Source organism: Bufo bufo, chromosome 3 (assembly GCF_905171765.1).
Source record: "Bufo bufo chromosome 3, aBufBuf1.1, whole genome shotgun sequence".
Classification (NCBI taxonomy): Eukaryota; Metazoa; Chordata; class Amphibia; order Anura; family Bufonidae; genus Bufo; species Bufo bufo.
This window is the reverse complement of record NC_053391.1, coordinates 126,344,140-126,362,409: the sequence shown is the minus strand read 5'-3', so window position 1 is coordinate 126,362,409 and position 18,270 is coordinate 126,344,140. Positions and strand designations below refer to the sequence as shown.

General features: G+C 42.8%; 1 protein-coding gene across 1 annotated transcript in view; it reads right to left on the bottom strand.

Moving 5' to 3' along the window:
* The window catches only part of SERPINF1 (serpin family F member 1), a 70,218-nt gene extending 62,844 nt beyond the window's left edge, over positions 1-7,374 (bottom strand). The window contains exon 1 of the mRNA XM_040423560.1: positions 7,248-7,374. The gene's annotated coding sequence lies outside the window, so the exon portion shown is untranslated. The remainder of the gene's footprint in view (positions 1-7,247) is intronic.
* Positions 7,375-18,270: the final 10,896 nt, after the last annotated feature.

Below are 18,270 nucleotides of genomic sequence, written 5' to 3'. Positions count from 1 at the left end.
ACACTATATTAAAAGCAACACAGTTCATGTGGGGTATGGCACAATATATAGTAAGCAACAGCTCATAGAAGTATGGTACACTAAAATATACACAGCAGCAGGCACAGTTCATGGGGTGGGTATGGAACACTATATAATATGCAGTAGCAGGCACATTCATGGGGCAAGTTAGGGGCCAGGGACAGGTATTGGGAGGGGCTAGGAATGGGGGCATAGGGGACAATTCAGATTCTTGCTAGGGAGGTCCAAAGATTTTATGTACACCCCTGGGTGTTTACAATTAATTATGCTGAGAAGCAACAGACCAACGCATACCACATACATGTTACTCCTTTTTCTTTCTGAAATTTAAAAGACTGTATTATGTGAACTAGGTCTAACAAAATGAGCACTTATCCTCCGTTCAGCACTGGCTATCTTGCTCAGTCTCTAGTGATACATGAATTGCTAAATATTTGTAGTTATTTCATTTAATTATTCAGATCTGTAAATGCCATTCATTATCCTTGCTGTAAAGATATTTGGGACCCTACTTAGAGTTCAATGCAGCTAGAAAATAATTCAACAAAAAATATGCCAAGAGTTATCCCCCAATTAAAGAGAACCATCTTGCTGGCGCCACCTTGTGGAAGTGGCTCCTTATGAGTCAAAATTCGATTTTTTAACTAAACCTTGGGATATGACAAGGGAAGAGTCTGAAAGACTTCCAAATAATATACTCCATCTGCATCTTTTCACTGGAGTTCACCTTTAGTTGTTTTAAAAGCTTCACATTTTATGACAAGAATGGGAGGCAGTTGCTCACCAATAAGCTGAAACTTGAAGCACCACATTCACTATTGACATTCACTATTCACTAATATTGCATATGTGGGTAGAGTGATAGATATATGTAAATAATGGATAGGTAGATGGATGATGGATAGATACTGTAGATAGATGAGACAGACAGATAGATGGATAGATTGATGGTAGATAGATAGATAGATAGATAGATAGATAGATAGATAGATAGATAGATACGTAAAACACATTTGCATTCATCACACCTTCATGGTAAGTGTCACCTTTGTCATTTTAAAACAGCTATAATTAGATCAAAGAGTCCTTTCCTAATTACAATGAAAAATTACCCTGCAGTATACCCCAAAGCCCATAATGAGATCACACTCCTACAAATAATTAATCTTATTTGGCTGTACATAAACTATGTAGGTTTCTTCATGACAGGAATGTAGTGCCAAGCAATAGCTGCTTATGTATAGAAGGAAAATTTTTCTTCTGATAATTAATCTGGTTACTGTAGAGGAAATGATTGTGGCCCATTTATGATATGTGGTTTTAATTGTATTCAGTGCTGTATTTCCTTAAAGGGGACTGTCCACACCTTTACTATTGATGGCCTCAGGATAGGCCATCAATATCTGATCGGCAGGGTCCAACACCCCGAACCCCCCGCTGATTACTGGCATGGAAGTTACTCTAGAAACAAAGATCAGTGGGGGTGGGGGGTGTTAGACCCCCGCTGATCAGCTGTTGATGGCCCATCTTGAGGATAGACCATCAATAGTAAAAAAGCGGACAACCCTTTTAAATCGCTCGTACACAGAAAAAAACTTTGCCAAAGCTGCTAATTAACTGGAATAAGTAAGTGGTCAGCCTTGCATGTAAGGTCCCAGGTTCAAATCCCAGGAGAACCTACTACATTTGTTTTTTCAGTTATTTTTTCTCCCTCATTTAACCCATAATAATATAGCCTTAGTAGATTGAGAATAGAGGTTTTATATGCTTAGAAAGCAAATACACAGCATAATACATGATTATAAAGACACCAGTAATATGTATTAGCTTTCTAAGTATAGAAAACCTCTATTTTCAATATAGTAAGGCTATAGCTTTCTATTATGGGTTAAATAAACCTGGAACATCTACATACAAGGCTGATACGTATTACTGGTTTCTTTATAAACATATATTGTGCCTGTCAATAAACCAAAAATATGTATTAGATTTCTAAGAATAGAAAACCTCTATTCTCAACATGGTAAGGCTATATTAAGTATTGTATTTGATATATACATGCTTGAACACAGCTCTACCCTTAGCATGCTGATGTCTAGCCCTGTCAATCAAGAGGAGGGGGCAGTGTGCAGTGCACAGGAGTGTTACCAATGCAGTGCTCCAAGTATTCAGCCCTATCTCTGGTGCTCCAGTGTGCTCATTTGCATGTAAATAAAATGCAGATATCTCTTCAGCTATTTAACATACAGACAAAAGTTAGGTGTTGTTTTAATCAGCAAGAACAACTCTACCAGGCAGTATGCCTGGTTTAATAGGGTTGATCAAGCTGACAGAGGCTCTTTAAATATCAGTATGTTTTTGGAAATCCTTCAAGCCCTGCAGTTTATTACCTTATCTCTACCACCTATTGACTCTGATAATGATATGATATGTTGCTTATTTAATTCCTTAATATATGGCTCTAAACCATAGCTTCATCTTAAAGGTGTTTTCTGGAATATTAGGAATTTTTATGGAATTTATGGATGCATTTCTTTTAACTATAAAGAAAATATTGCACTAATAGTAATGTGTAAACTATTTTACGCCAGTCCTGCTTCGCCCTGAACCTCCTCTACTTTAATCACTCTTTATTAAAGTAAAATGAGCAAATCAGATAATCTGATTAGTTTAGATAATTGCACAGGGTCATAAATGTTTGACCTTCCATTTTTTTATATTTTATATTTACTATCACTTATGTCATAATACTATTGTGGCTGGGCCAAATTCTGGAGCAAATTGCACCAAAATTTTGGACATATTTATAAAGCAAAGTAATCCATTTTGCCTCATCCGCAAGCGGGGTGTGGCTTTATGTGAAAGAGTGTGGCTTAAAGCGACCCTTTTGTTCAAGAAAAAAAGCTCACATTAACTGGAGAACAAACAGAACACTTACATGGTGACCTCCTTTTCATCTTTGGAGGTGCAGATCCAGCAAATCCCAAGCTGCCATCCAAGATGGTTGCACCGCTTCTCAGACTGCCTGATGCCTACTGTGCATATGATAGCCAAAGACATTTCCTGGTGCCCTTGGATTGGCCAGCACTGCTCGTGTGAACAATGCTGTCCAATCCAAGAGCAGGGCTGGACAACCAAGAAGTGTATGGAGCAGTGGGGGGCATTTATCAATGTCTTTATGCCAAAATAGTGCCATAAAAAGGTCGCAAATTATGGTGTATGCCACATTTGTGCAATAATTTGCAACTTTTTGAGGTGCTTGCCACTTTTCAAAAGTGGCGAGGAAAGGGTGGAGTTTAGCAGGAGGGGCTTCACGCAAGCTGCCAGACTTACAATAACACACCAGAAACTGGCATAAGTTATAGCTGAAGACTTTGCCAGCCCCTAGCTGACGTAGACTTCAGTTGCTGGTGCATGGAGTGCCAGAGATGCGACAAATTTATTAGGAAGCATCTGCCTCGCAAAGCGATCGATACTAGTGTATGGGAATGGCAGTCCCTCAGTATGTATCAGATAGTCTGAGAAGTGATACATCTTTGATGGTGGAAAAGAAGCCCAAGAATTAGCAGATCTTCAACTAAAAAGATGAAATGGAGGACACCATGTAAGTTTTCTGCTTGTTCCCCAGCTAATGAGAATTTTGTTTTGAACCTGAGGGTCGCTTTAACATGCAAAAATGTTTGCCAAATTTCTGGCTAAAAATTATGTTGCAAAGTAAGCCAATCAATAGGTAATATAACGTTAAACTAGAAAGTCTTTTACCCCCCAGCATCAGCCGCTGTGATAGATTTGTCACATCTTTAGTTTACACTGTCCAAATATTATACAGGGTTAGTGAATTTGCCTCAGTGTTCCTACATGAAATTCTGCTTTCGCATCTAATATATTTCTCTGCAGCAAGCATACAGTTTAAAACGTATATTAAAAAACACTAATATGTTCTACATGAAATCGAGCAAAAGAAAACAGGATTTCCAGATGTGGCTTTGGAAGACTGTAAGAATTGAATACAAAGGATATTCTGTTCCAGTACATACCATTCCATTTGTGTCCTCTAAGTCCTCATCCACCCAACCATTTTACAACTTATAAGCTCTGAGATGTGCAGACCCATAATACACCACCCAAGACTGCTGGGCCCTACCGCACCCTCATATACCTCCTATTTCTTATAAAGGCGTCCAGTTGCATGTTTGGTATATCCTATCTCAGGGATCAGCAACCTTCAGCACTCCAGCTGCTGTGAAACTACAACTCCCAGCATGCAAACATGGTCAGGTGTTCTTCTAACTCCCACAGAAGTGAATGAAGCATTTTAGGAGTCGTAGTTTTATGAACAGCTGGAGTGCTGGAGGTTGCTGATCCCTGTCCTATCTAATGTTGTATTAACACGGATATTCTTCCTTAGAGGCATTATTTCTGGGAGGGAGGGGAATATGTGTTCAAGGGTGGGTTCACATAACGTTTGAAATCTACGCCTAATGTATGAGCTGGAAAAACTCCCAGCACCTAAACCAATCGTAATTATCGGGTGCCCTTTGTCCAGTGGCTTACCTTTTTATTACGGCATGGAATGGTCAACCAATGACATATCAGTAAAAACAAGTATGATCCTGGGTGGAATAAGCACATTCCAAATTATATCTTCTGATTTTAGTTTATTGACGTGTACAAAGCTTTTCAAAGTTTATCTATTTATTTTATGCACTTATATGGCGCTACTATATTCCGCAGCGCTTTACAGACATTAGCATCCAACTGTCCCCAGTGATGCTCACAATCTAAGGTCCCTATCAGTATGTCTTTGGAGTTGAACTAGCCTCTTTAAAAGGTTATGTTGTGACCTGACGAAGAAGACAGTTCACCCTCAAAAAGTGTTTTTGTACACTTCAATAAGGTGAAATCAGAAGATATCATTTGGACGGTGCTCATGCCATTCCCAATGGTGGCACCATATTTGCACTGTGCTGATTCCATCCCTGATGACTACAAGCTGCTACTGTGCCGGTCCAGATCCAAAGCGGCAGTCAAGGGGGAACCAACATATTCCTGCTTACAAAGGTTTGGTACACAACACCAACACCACCAGTATATTACTTTCCTACACATAAAGCACTTCACATTTATTTTTCTATTATATTAAAGGCATATGGCACTGTATGCATATACAATGGGATATAGCTGAGCCTTCCATCAGATATACTTCAGGAAATACTTACATACAACAGAAGCTCTTATGCCAGCAAACTACAAAAATGAGGAATCTGCAGCAGTTTCGTGCAGAAGCCTTTGTAGTTTCTGGTACAAAAGACTGGACCTGACCATTCCTGACAGCTTCAAAACTAGAGGGACCATATTTGAAAAGTCCACGGCTGTACAGAATTCTTGATAACTTTCTGACAGTGTTTCCGTTCCAGTCTGATAGGCTGCTGCTGGTGACAAAATAATCTACAGATTCTTGATATTGTGTAAAGCCAGCTTGTGGTACTCTGCTTTTGATATGGCAGCAGCCAGAGATGTGTTATTTTGAGATGGAGTTGGAGATTTTGATTTATAACGCTTGCGAGGTGAAGGGTGTGATACATGTGCCATTTGGGGTTTCTTTTTCAAAGTTTTCTTCTAGGATTGAAATGCTAAATGTTTATAGAAAAAGTCAAGTTGATTTGCTTTTGCGCCCACTGTAACGTGTTTGTAGGTTTTCTACAGGTGAAACTCGAAAAATTGGAATATCGTTCAAAAGTCCATTTATTTCAGTAATGCAAATTAAAAGGAATTGCATTAATGCAGCTTAAAATTAGAATTTTGTGAAAAGGTTCAATTTTCTAGGCTCAAAGAGTCACACTCCAGTCAGCTAATTAATCCATACCCCCTGAGCAAAGGGTACCTGAGATTGTGACTTTGGAGTTTTCATAAGCTGTAAGCCATAATCATCCAAATTATAACAAATAAAGGCTTGACATATCTCGCTTTCCATGTAATGAGTCTATCTCATATGTTAGTTTCACCTTTTAAGTTGCATTACTGAAATAAATGAACTTTGCACGATATTCTAATTTTTCGAGTTTCACCTGTATGTTTATCTTGAGTAGAATTGAGCAAATCGATTCTATAGTCAGAATTCGGCCAGATTTTTGGAAAAATTCAGATTCTATAGGATCAAAATTAAAGGTGATTCAATTCAGGAGAATTTTTACAGAAAGAGAGAGAGAGAGAACTAGAATGTCATCCATGGCTTTTCAGCACTATCGAATTGGACAATCGATTTGGTCAAATCTCTGTCAGATATGTAACATATTTTCTTAGGTGACAATAGTTTTGTGATCACAAAAAACAATCGCTAAAAACTGTGCAAGATGACCAATACATCTTCTCTGCACGTTTTGGCCATATGTTCATATCTATCGCATCAGTGGTAGGGACTGGTTGCAACCTATGAAATATCATTACGTCTGTGTATGATCAGCGCTGGGCTGATACCATTGAAGAGGCAGTTGGTTTGCAATCCCAGAGTATTTTAACAGTACATCTCATGATACACACCTCTTAAATCCCAGCATGCCAAATACCTCCCTTTTAAAGGAGGCGGGAGAATGAAAAAAAAGGTACGTGGCAAACAAAAGATGATTAATCCAGCATGTAAAGATGTGGCAGAGCTGAATTTGTCATTTAACTGTTTTAGGTGATCATCTTGTGAGAATGTAGTAGCTTGCCTCACAGCTCTTTACAAATCCACTGATGAGTTGCAAATTCAGCTCTGCTACTTCTGCACGATAGACAATGCCGAGGAAGGAGACAAGGCACTCTGCCTTGCAAAGTGAGTAGCATTTGTAGTCCTATAAGCCACGTAAGCAAAATATTGGTAACACTTTTGGCGATATAATGAGAAAATCACAACCAAGAGACAGTCATGGAAAAGTCTGCATTAGACGTGAGGGCATTGTAAAGGGTTAAATACCATAGGGAGTCTAGGATTGCTGTATAGGAAATAGATGAGTCAATATTTAGGTTAAATGTTACAACTTATGATACAAAATTGCTACTGTAGCCAATCACATCCTGTGCTTCTCCATACAATAGACTACAGGGGGCACTGTGGTTACCAGTGGAAATACCCCATATTCCATACTTGCACATGTTCTTTGGCTTAAGTAGATGATAATAAAAACTTTTCAGTTCTATAAATCCTATCCAGTAGGGCAGACTTCAGGGCAGAATGCCTCTCATACCTTAGTAAGGATGCTGTCTCTTGGGGCAGGCTGCCTAGGGCTTCCTCCCACCCCCAGGTGGCTTCTCTGTGGATCTGGAGCTAGGGAAGCCCCTCAGCAGCCTCTTTATCTAGCTTTTAGATCACTGAGGACATGAGGTGGAGTTAAGGGCGTCTCCAAAAGACAGCACAGCTGGACTGCAGCCTCCTGGGATGGGAGGGGGGATTCATTTAATGTGGCATTCCTGGGAACTCATGTAGGGGTAGCACAAAGCCAAGACACAGATGTGAACCCTGCTGGGTCTATCCTGTCATTTACAGTCAGATGAAAGGGACGGCAGTGAAATATAGAAGCTGTATGACAACAAGCCGACATATGCATTTCATCACCTGCAGATATATCTATCAGTTCCACACCACACAAAGCCCGTAGAAGACTTTGGGTGAAATGATGAGAGTCATTCAGTGGTAGCACAGCTCCACCACATGTATCGAGCAGAAATACACACTTCTGTGTGCACCACATAGAATATCACTAGTCGGAGCGGCTTCCTGCTTAATAACACAATGACTGAATGATTGATGGCTTCATTATAATGTTTGTCTCATTGCAGACAATACGAATCAATAGAACAATTGACACTGAGGAATCACTTCTCTCCACTTCGTGGTTATCAGTGAAACTAATCAGGGGTTAATGTAAAAAAAAAAAGTCAGTTTATAGGTTTTCATTGATAATTGTTACAATCTGTTATTGTAGATCATTTATATCTCCTGAGCTCCATCAACATCAGTGATGGGGCTCCAGCTATCACATCTCACTTATTGTACTGGGACAGAGGGAACCTTTAAGCTCCCTAAGGCCTCTTTAACACGTCTCCACGGACAGCACACATACCCATTGACTTGAATGTGAATATTCACACATCAGTGGTTTTCCACACGCCATGGATCCCGGGTTGGACTGGTCCACCAGAGTACCAGAGGATCCTCTGGTGGGCCCAAGCTCTGACAATAATGGACCCTTAATAAAACAGGGCCCTTAAGGTCCTACATACACAGAGGGTGGGCCCTCAGAATCATTTCCTCTGGTGGGTCCAACGGACTTCAGTCTGACGCTGCATGGGTCCAAAGTGACACCACGTAAGCCTGCCCTATTTTTGTTGGTGATTAAGGATTCCTCATGCACATTACAGTCTATGGGTCTGTGAAAACCATTGACACAACACAGATATCATTTCTGGTTCATGGTTTTTACTGATTGTTATTAGTTGATGCTCTAGAAATGAATCTTCAGCCTAGCAGTGTCCATGGAATACGCATGAGACATAGAGGACAAAAAACAGACACACTGACAAAACATGGATTCTTCACTGACATTTTCATGGATGAGCCACTGACGTCTTGTCACAGATGTCATCACAGACATGTGAAAGAGGCCTAAAGTTTCAAGATTCAGGAGCAGATGCAATCTGTACACCCCCTGCATGTTATTGCTATATACGGCAGCGGATATCTCAGGTTCCCGTTCTGGAGTTCTTTGCTATGAAGTTTAACAAAAATGGACTCTAAGATATAAGGTTTTTACAGTCATATATGCTGTGAACAGATTTGGTCCACATGTGTGACCTCTATTGCAGAGGGTGAGATTGCTTATTTGCATTTCACATGTCCATATAGGTGGTCTTTACGGACTGCCTGCAAAGGATAAACCTCGTACTGCCTAGGAGACGTGTGAGAATAAACAACGTACTTTCATTGGCACTCACAGACATTGGTGGTATATACTGTATATCAGTATTTGTATCTTGGATTGTTACACCGAGCATATAAGAGATTTTGGGTGCTGGTTATGTTCTCATATGTTAGTACTTGTACACTGCCTGTCCAAAAAAAAAGTCGCCACTAAAAAAAAACCTTTAGCTTTGATTACGGCACGCATTCGCTGTGGCATTGTTTCGATAAGCTTCTGCAATGTCACAAGATTTCCATGCAGTGTTGCATAAATTTTTCACCAAGATCTTGCATTGATGATGGTAGAGTCTGACTGAGGCTGCGCAAAGCCTTCTCCAGCACATCCCAAAGATTCTCAATGGGGTTAAGGTCTGCATTCTGTGGTGGCCAATCCATGTGTGAAAATAATGTCTCATTCTCCTTGAACCACTTTTTTATAATTTGAGCTCGATGAATCCTGGCATTGTCATCTTGGAATATGCCCGTGCCATCAGGGAAGAAAAAATCCATTGATAACCTGGTCATTCAGTATGTTCAGGTAGTCAGCTGACCTCATTCTTGGAGAACATACTGTTGCTGAACCTAGACCTGACCAACTGCAGCAACCCCAGATCATAGCATTGCCCCCACAGGCTTGTACAGTAGGCACTAGGCATGATGGGTATATCACTTGATCTGCCTCTCTTCTTACCCTAATACGCCCATAACTCTGGAACAGGGTAAATCTGGACTCATCAGACCACATGACCTTCTTCAATTGCTCCAGAGTCCAATATTTATGCTCCCTAGCAAATTTAAGCTTTTTTTTTGTTTGCCTCACTGATTAGTGGTTTTCTTACAGCTACACAGCTGTTCAGTCCCAATCCCTTGAGTTCCCTTCGCATTGTGCGTGTGGCAATGCTCTTACTTTCACTATTAAACATAGCCCTGAGTTTTACTGTGTTTTTTTTTTCGATTTGATTTCACCAAACGTTTAAGTGATCGTCGATTACGATCATTCAGGATTTTTTTCCCACCACATTTCTTCCTCGAATACGATGGGTCCCCACTATCCTTTCAGTTTTTAATAATGCACGGGACAGTTCTTAACCCAATTTGAGTAGTTTCTGCAATCTTCTTAGATGTTTATCTGCTTGATGCATGCCAATGATTTCACCCTTCTCAAACAGACTAACATCTTTTCCACGACCACGAGATGTGTCTTTCGACATGGTTGTTTAAGAAATGAGAAGCAACTCATTGCACCAGTTGGGGTTAAATAACTTGTTGCCAGCTGAAAGATAATCGCCCATGCTGTAATTATCCAATAAGAGGCTCATAACTATTTGCTTAGTTAAATCCAAGTGGCAACTTTTTTTTTGGACAAGCAGTGTATTAAAGGGTTCATACCTCCCAACTTTTGTGACTGCTAAGGATGAACAGTATCACGGCACATAGTGCACTGCAGCAATTTTTTTCACTAAGCCAGACCTTTAACTTCGTCCAATGCTATATATACACACCCAATCCCACCCAGTGCCCCCACACAGTAATAGTGCATGACACATGGTAAGAATACCCCCTTTTCATGCCAACACTGTAATAATGTCCTCTTAGTGCCTCCCTACATAGTATGATGCCCCGATAGTGCCTCCCCATGCAATACGATGCCTCTAAGTGACTCCTCACAGTATAGATTTCCCATATAGCGCTACTATAGTGATGGTGCTATAGGTTTTCCCATAAAGAATGATATCCACATAAGTGTCCACTTAGACAGTGATGCCCCCTACCCCACAATGAGCAGAGCAGGACTACTCTGGTTTCCGGTCTACATTGTTTATGGCTCGGCACAGCAGGCGTAATGACGTCACTGTATCGCGCCTGCCTGTTCAGAACCACTAGTGGCAGTGAAATGGTGGAACGAGGTGACGGCTCCCTGCTTCATCATTGTATTCAACTGTATGTACGTCCTGCAGACGCACATACAGTCGAAGTGGGAACATGTGGCAGCCGTCTCGGGACCAGAGGACAGAGGCCAAAATTTAGGACTGTCCCGTCGGGTCCTGGCTGATTGGGAGGCAGGTAAACGTTTTTTTTTTATAGAAAACTCAACACAAGAACAAGGGAGCTCAATCTAACATTATTTGTGGGGAAGATCAGAACCAATGTCAGGAAATATTTTTACACCGAAAACGTAGTTGAAAGTGTGAGTGAATTTTAACCTGCCTGAGATAAACACGTCTATCCTAATATAAGGAATAACATGAGGAGAGTCTAGATGGACCCTGTGGTCATTTCCTGCTGTCAATCTTCTTCTACGTTTCCATGTTTCTAACCACTTTAATTTCTACTTCTATCTTTTGCTTTTACAAAAAGACCATGGGGGAGATTTATCAAACTGGTGTAAAGTAAAACTGGCTTAGTTGCCCATCGCAACCAATGAGATTTCACCTTTCTTTTTCGAAAGGAGCTGTGAAAAATGAAAGGCTGAATCTGATTGGTTTCTATGGCCAACATGAGGAGATCGCTTCAGGAGGTGCCAGGTAAGGACAAGTGCTCATCTCTGCTTATTCAACTGTATCGCCGTTCTCAGGACAGCAAAACAGTTGAATGCTGCGGTGGAGGACGGGAGCGATGTCTGTTGCCTGTAGCCTATCAGAGGCTGGCGCAGGCAGCGCAATGATGTTATCATCATCGCGCTGCCTGATCCAGGATACATACAGCTCAGGGCACAGGCTGGAAGAGGCCTGCACTGCATAGCTGACAGCCGCATGGAGGTATTTGAGTTTATTGTTTTTTCCTTTACAGCATGCTGTTAGGCCACTATGGGAGGTGCACTATGGGGACATTGAGGGCTCTAAAAAGGGGCATTTTGTGTACTGGCACACATTATGGGGGAGAAGACACCATGGGGACATTAGTTCTACTGGGACACTGAAAGTGGTTATTGTTTTTGTACTGGCTACTAGCTACCAACTTTTTTATTTGCCAGCTCTATATTTTTTTTAAATGTACTTTTATTTAAATATTTAAGAACATAAGGGAAAAGAATTAAAATCGCAAGTCAACTTGCACTATACTATAGTTTTTCTGTAAAAAGGTGAAGTGGTGTACTAGTCACCTGATTTCCACTCTCTGCCCCTGTCTGCTACTTGCTGAGTGAATATGTGTTTGTTTTTAAGAGTGCAATAGCGTGAGAGGAAACCAATGTAATTCTTGTATGAAGGAGTGAAAATCAGGTGAATAGTGGGAGTCCACACCACTTCACCTTTCTGAAGCAGAAAAATACAGATATAATCATATAGTAGTGTAGCCCAAATTGCCTTGGGATTTTAATTATTTTCCCTTGCGTTGTGTTCTTAGATATTCAAATAAAAGTAAACTTAAAAAAAATATAGAGATGGCAAATGCAAAAAAATGGGAGCTAGTAGCCAGGTGGCTAGGTGGAATTAGATGCAACGCATATTGCCATACATCGGCCAGGGTCACATTAGAGGATTTTTTTGTACTGGCACACATTATAAGGGGGCATTTCTTAACTGGCGCACATTTTAAGGGGGTATTTTTCTACTGGCACCCATAATAAGGAGAATTATTACCACTTGGGGGCATTATGGTGGGCATTTTTACTGCTGGGGAACTATGAGGAATATGATTACTAGTATGGACACTATGGGAGCATTATTACTACTGGAGCACAATGAGGGACTTTTTGGAGCACTATTACTTTGGGTGGCACCGTTGCACAGTATCAACTTAGCACAATTATTTTTGGGGGACACTTGGATTATGACACTATTAGTGTCAGGGACACTGTTTTCTCAGCACTGTGTGCCAATAATTATTGAAGGGGGCACTGTGTGGTACTAGTATTTTCCAGGGGACTATCTCTTTCTGCAGTATAGTTTTGGGGAGCATAGTGGGCCAGTACTGGGGGCGGCAGCATCGGGTGTTCAGAAGGTGGGGAGGATGATGGAAAAGTAGGAAACTAAGATGTCTGTCAAACTCTGCAGAGACAAGAGATGGCTGAAAGAAATCATCATGTGGTCTGGTCAGAATAGGTAAGATGAGAAAAAAGAACATCAGAGGAGACATCACTGGGAGTGTTGATCGAGCACCAAAGTGCTCGGGTCGAACACCTCTTGATGCTCGGGTGCTCTACCGAGCACCGGAGTACAATGGAAGTCAATGTGAGAACCCAAGCATTAAATCAGGCACCCCCTGCTCTGAAGAGGGAAGGGTGTCTGGTTCATAGGAAAAGGTCAGAAATTGATGGAAACACCACCGAAATGGTTCGGGAACAGCATGGGGAGGATGTCTGGATGCATCTTGGACTCCCAGGTCGCTGCTGGGAACGATGTTGTCCGAGTAATACGCCTCTTTTACAGACTGACACTAATAGGCACGAAACAGCAGATAAAATCGATTTTAGAGGAATAATTGTTAGAAAACATTCTTTCCTGTATATTTACTTGTATATAAAGTGCAAGTTCTGCCAAAAATTACAAGAAAGAGGCACTCCGATACAACCTGTATATCACATAAAGGAGAGCCTCATTCACATTGTGGTACAATTGTTCAGGTAGTGGGACTCCTACACTCATAAAGCCTATGCACTAAGTGAAAGGGCATCCAAAAATTACAAGGAACCGGTACTCCAATACACCCTTTATTACACATAAAGGAGGGCATCATACACCCTTCAAAAATTATGATTGATGGCCTGCTGGTGACAATCAAAAACATTAGGAGCAAGGGCCTGTTGGTGGCCCTCTAAAACATTATGGGCGAGGGCCTGCTGCTGAGCTGACCATTGAAAAAATTATGGGTGAGGGCCTGCTGGTGAGCTGACCCTCAAAAACATTATATGCGAGGGTCTGCAGGTGAGCTGATCCTCTAAAAGATTGTAGGTGAGGGCCTGCTGGTGAGCTGACCCTCTAAAATATTATATGCGAGGGCCTGCAGGTGAGTTGACCCTCTAAATGATTGTAAGTGAGGGCCTGCTGGTGAGCCGACCCTCTAAAACATTTCATGCAAGGGCCTGCAGGTGAGCTGACCCTCTAAAAGATTGTAGGTGAGGGTCTGCTGGTGAGCTGACCCTGTAAAACATTATGATTGAGGGCCTGCTGGTGAGCTGACTCTCAAAAACATTATATGCGAGGGCCTGCTGGTGAGCTGAACCTTTAAAAGATTGCAGATGAGGGCCTGCTGGTGAGCTGACCCTCTAAAACATTATATGTGGGCCTGCAGGTGAGCTGGCCCTCTAAAAGATTGTAGGTGAGGGCCTGCTGGTGAGCTGACCCTCTAAATTATTATATGCGAGGGCCTACAGGTGAGCTGACCCTCTAAAAGATTGTAGGTGAGGGCCAGCTGGTGAGCTGACCCTCTAAAACATTACATGTGAGGGCCTACAGGTGAGATGGCCCTCTAAAAGATTGCAGGTGAGGGCCTGCTGGTGAGCTGACCCTCTAAAACATTTTATGCGAGGGCCTGCAGGTGAGCTGATCCTCTAAAAGATTGCAGGTGAGGTCCTGCTGGTGATCTGACCCTCTAAAACATTACATGCAAGGGCCTACAGGTGAGCTGGCCTTCTAAAAGATTGTAGGTTTGGGCCTACAACATTAGGAGTGAGGGCAGACTAATAAGCATGTTGATATGATGGAAGAGGAGGAGGACGAGAAAAGGAAGATTGAACCATATACTCTTTCTTGTGGTGGAAGGGGTGCATGGGAATACAGTGTATTTAGTACATTATTAAAAAAACACATTTAAAGTGCCTTTATGTTCATCCGCTTTCCTCTGGTGGAGTAGAGAAGTCAGGGGCAATTCAGGCTTTGTTCATTTTTATAAGAGTCAACCTGTCAGCATTTTCAGTTGACAGGCAGATACGCTTATCAGTTATTATGCCCCCAGCAGCACTAAATACCTGCTCTAACAAAACACTGGCTGCAGGGGAGGCCAGCACCTCAAAGGCGTAGAGCGCTAGTTTGTGACTCGTGTCCAGTTTGGACACCCAGTAGTTGTAAGGCACAGAGGTATCTTTGAGGACGCTGACACGGTCTGTTACGTACTCCTTCAGTATCTTCCAAAATTTTTTCCTCCTTGTGACGCTGCTGCAGCGTTTAGAGACCAGCGGAAGCTGTCGGTGACTTGCAGAAATGGGCACACACGTGGTGCACCTTCACCAGTAGCTCAGGCAAATTGGGGTAGGTTTTGAGAAACCGCTGAACCACTAAGTTGAAGACGTGGGCCAGGCATGTGATGTGTGTGAGCTTCCCGAGCTCCAAAGCCGCCACCAAGTTACAGCCATTATCAGACACAGCCATGCCTGGTTCTAGGTTGAGTGGTGAGAGCCACAGCTCAGTCTGGTCTCTTATCCCCTCCCACAGCTCTGTGGCGGTGTGCTGTTTGTTACCTAAGCAGATCAGCATAAGCACGGCCTGTGTGTTGATGCTTCCCCACTGCAGTGCTACACTGCTTCCAGCTACCGACTGATGGCTGACTGGTGCTGCAAGAGGATAATTCTGAGGTGGAAGTGGAGGAGGAGGCGGAGAAGAAGTGGGGGTTGGAGCCACTAACGTAGGTGGTGGCAGAAACCCTGATGGAATTAGGGCCCGGAATCCTTGGCGTCGGTAGCACCCGTGCTATCCCAGGGTACGACTCGCTCTCAGCCTCCACAGCGTTCACCCAGCGTGCCGTCAGGGAAATGTAGCGTCCCTGGCCGAAAGCACTTGTTCATGTGTCAGTGGTTAAGTGGACCTTCCCAATAACTGCGTTGGTCAGGGCACGGGTGATGTTATGGGACACATGCTGGTGTAAGGTGAGCACGGCACACCGTGAAAAATAGTGGCGGCTGGGGACTGTGTAACGAGGGAGGCTGCCGACATCAGGTTTCGGAAGGCCTCAATTTCCACAGGCCTAAATGGCAACATTTCCAGGGCCAGTAATTTGGAAAGTTGCACATTTAGTGCTATGGCCTGTGGGTGGGTGGCTGGGTATTTGCCCTTGTGTTCAAATGCCTGGGGTAAGGACATTTGTACGCTGCGCTGGGATACCGAAGTGGATGTGGTCGCTGATGGTGCTTGCGAAGGTCCATGTGCAGGGCGGGAGGCATCTGGGCCTGCGCCTTTGACAGGGGATTGGCCAGCACATATCACAGGGGAAGAGGAGGCAGTGGTGTGACCCGCAGACACAGATTATGTATGGCACAGGTTTCAAATTACAATTCTTTTGTCGTCCTCACTTTCCTCAAAAAAGCGTCAGACTGCGGAACACCTACCCATTGGCAAGGGAGATTTTCCGCAAGGGGGTGCTCCGGGGAACAGTTGCGGGCCTGTTTGGTGTGGCCCGCCTTCTCCCTTTTGCCACCCCACTGCCTCTTCTAGCCTGTTGCGGTGCTGCGGATCCCTCCCCCTCTGTACTGCTGTCCTCGCTCGGCTTGCTACCTTCCCAGGTTGCGTCAGTGACTTCATCGTTCACCACCTCCTCTTCCACTTCCTCACTCTGATCATCCTCCTGACTTGTTGACCTAACAACATCCTCAGTTATTGACAACTGTGTCTCATCCTCATCATCAACCTCTTGAGACACTAATTGCCGTTGACTTATTGGCAACTGTGTCTCATCATCATCATTCACCTCATGAAACACTAATTACCGTTCCCCACCGTCATCTGCTTGTGACTGTAGATGCTCAAGAGTTTGGGAATCAGGGCACAAGATCTCATGTACCAAATAAAGGAATGAAGCTGAAAAGAGCTCCTTGGAATATCCGAGTGTGGGATCACTTGTTTGGCAAGACTCTCCATGGTGGGAGGAAGGAGGATTAGGGTGAGGATTGTGTTGGCTACTGAGACTGGACTTGGTGGAAAACAGGGTGGTGCTTAACCGACTGGAAGCATTATCTGCTGCAATCCAACCGACCACCTGGTCGCACTGGTCGCGTTTTCCTGCGCCGCCCTGCAAACTGGGACATGAAGCTAGGTATCGTGGATTATTTTTTTTCTTGTGCTCTGGCAGCAGGCACAGTTTCAACACGCCCAGGGCCACGGACTCTGCGTGCACCATCACCATAACGGCCACTTCCCTGTCCCTTACTGCTCGCCTTCTTTATATTAAATGTTATATATGCTTGAAAGTATGTCACATGTACAGTAGCGTAGGATTTGTAAATGTATGCGCAAAAAAAATAAAAAAAGGTATTTGGGATGTGGAAACGCCACACCGGAGATATACCGCAGATAAGATCGCTGATGTCAGCAGCGGCTAATAAAAAATTTGAGGGAATGTCACAGGTATTTGGGATGTGGAAACGTTACACAGAAGATGTACCCCAGGTAATGTCACTGTCCGCAGCGAACACACCGTCTACGGAAAAAGTACACTGGATGTCACTGATATTTTTTGGATGTGCACACGTTACACAGGAGATGTAGCGCAGCTAATGTCACTGTCCGCAGTGGACACCATCTACGGAAAAAGTACACTGGATGTCACAGATATTTTTAGGATGCGCACACGTTACACAGGAGAAACACTGGAGATAATGTCGTTGATGTCAGCAGCGGCTAATATAAAATTACAGGGAATATCACAGGTATTTGGGATTTGGAAAAGTTACATAGAAGAAATACCGCAGATAATGTCGCTGATGTCAGCAGCGGCTAATATAAAATTACAGGGAATGTCACAGGTATTTGGGATGTGGAAACGTTACACAGGAGAAATACAGCAGATAATGTCACTGATGTCACCAGCGGCTAATATAAAATTAAAGGGAATGTCACAGGTATTTTGGATATGGAAATGTTACACAGTAGAAATACCGCAGATAATGTCGCTGATGTCAGTAGCGGCTGATATACAATTACAGGGAATGTCACAGGTATTTGGGATGTGGAAACGTTACACAGGAGAAATACCGCAGATAATGTCGCTGATGTCACCAGCGGCTAATATAAAATTGCAGGGAATGTCACAGGTATTTTGGATGTGGAAACGTTACACAGGAGAAATACAGCAGATAATGTCGCTGATGTCAGCAGCGGCTAATGTAAAATTACAGGGAATGTCACGGGTATTTGGGATTTGGAAACGTTACACAGGAGAAATACAGCAGATTATGTTGCTGATGTCAGCAGTGGCTAATATAAAATCACAGGGAATGTCACATGTATTTGGGATGTGGAAACCTTACACAGGAGAAATACCGCAGATAATATCACTGATGTCACCAGCGGCTAATATAAAATTACAGGGAATGTCACAGGTATTTTGGATGTGGAAACGTTACACAGGAGAAATACAGCAGATAATGTCGCTGATGTCAG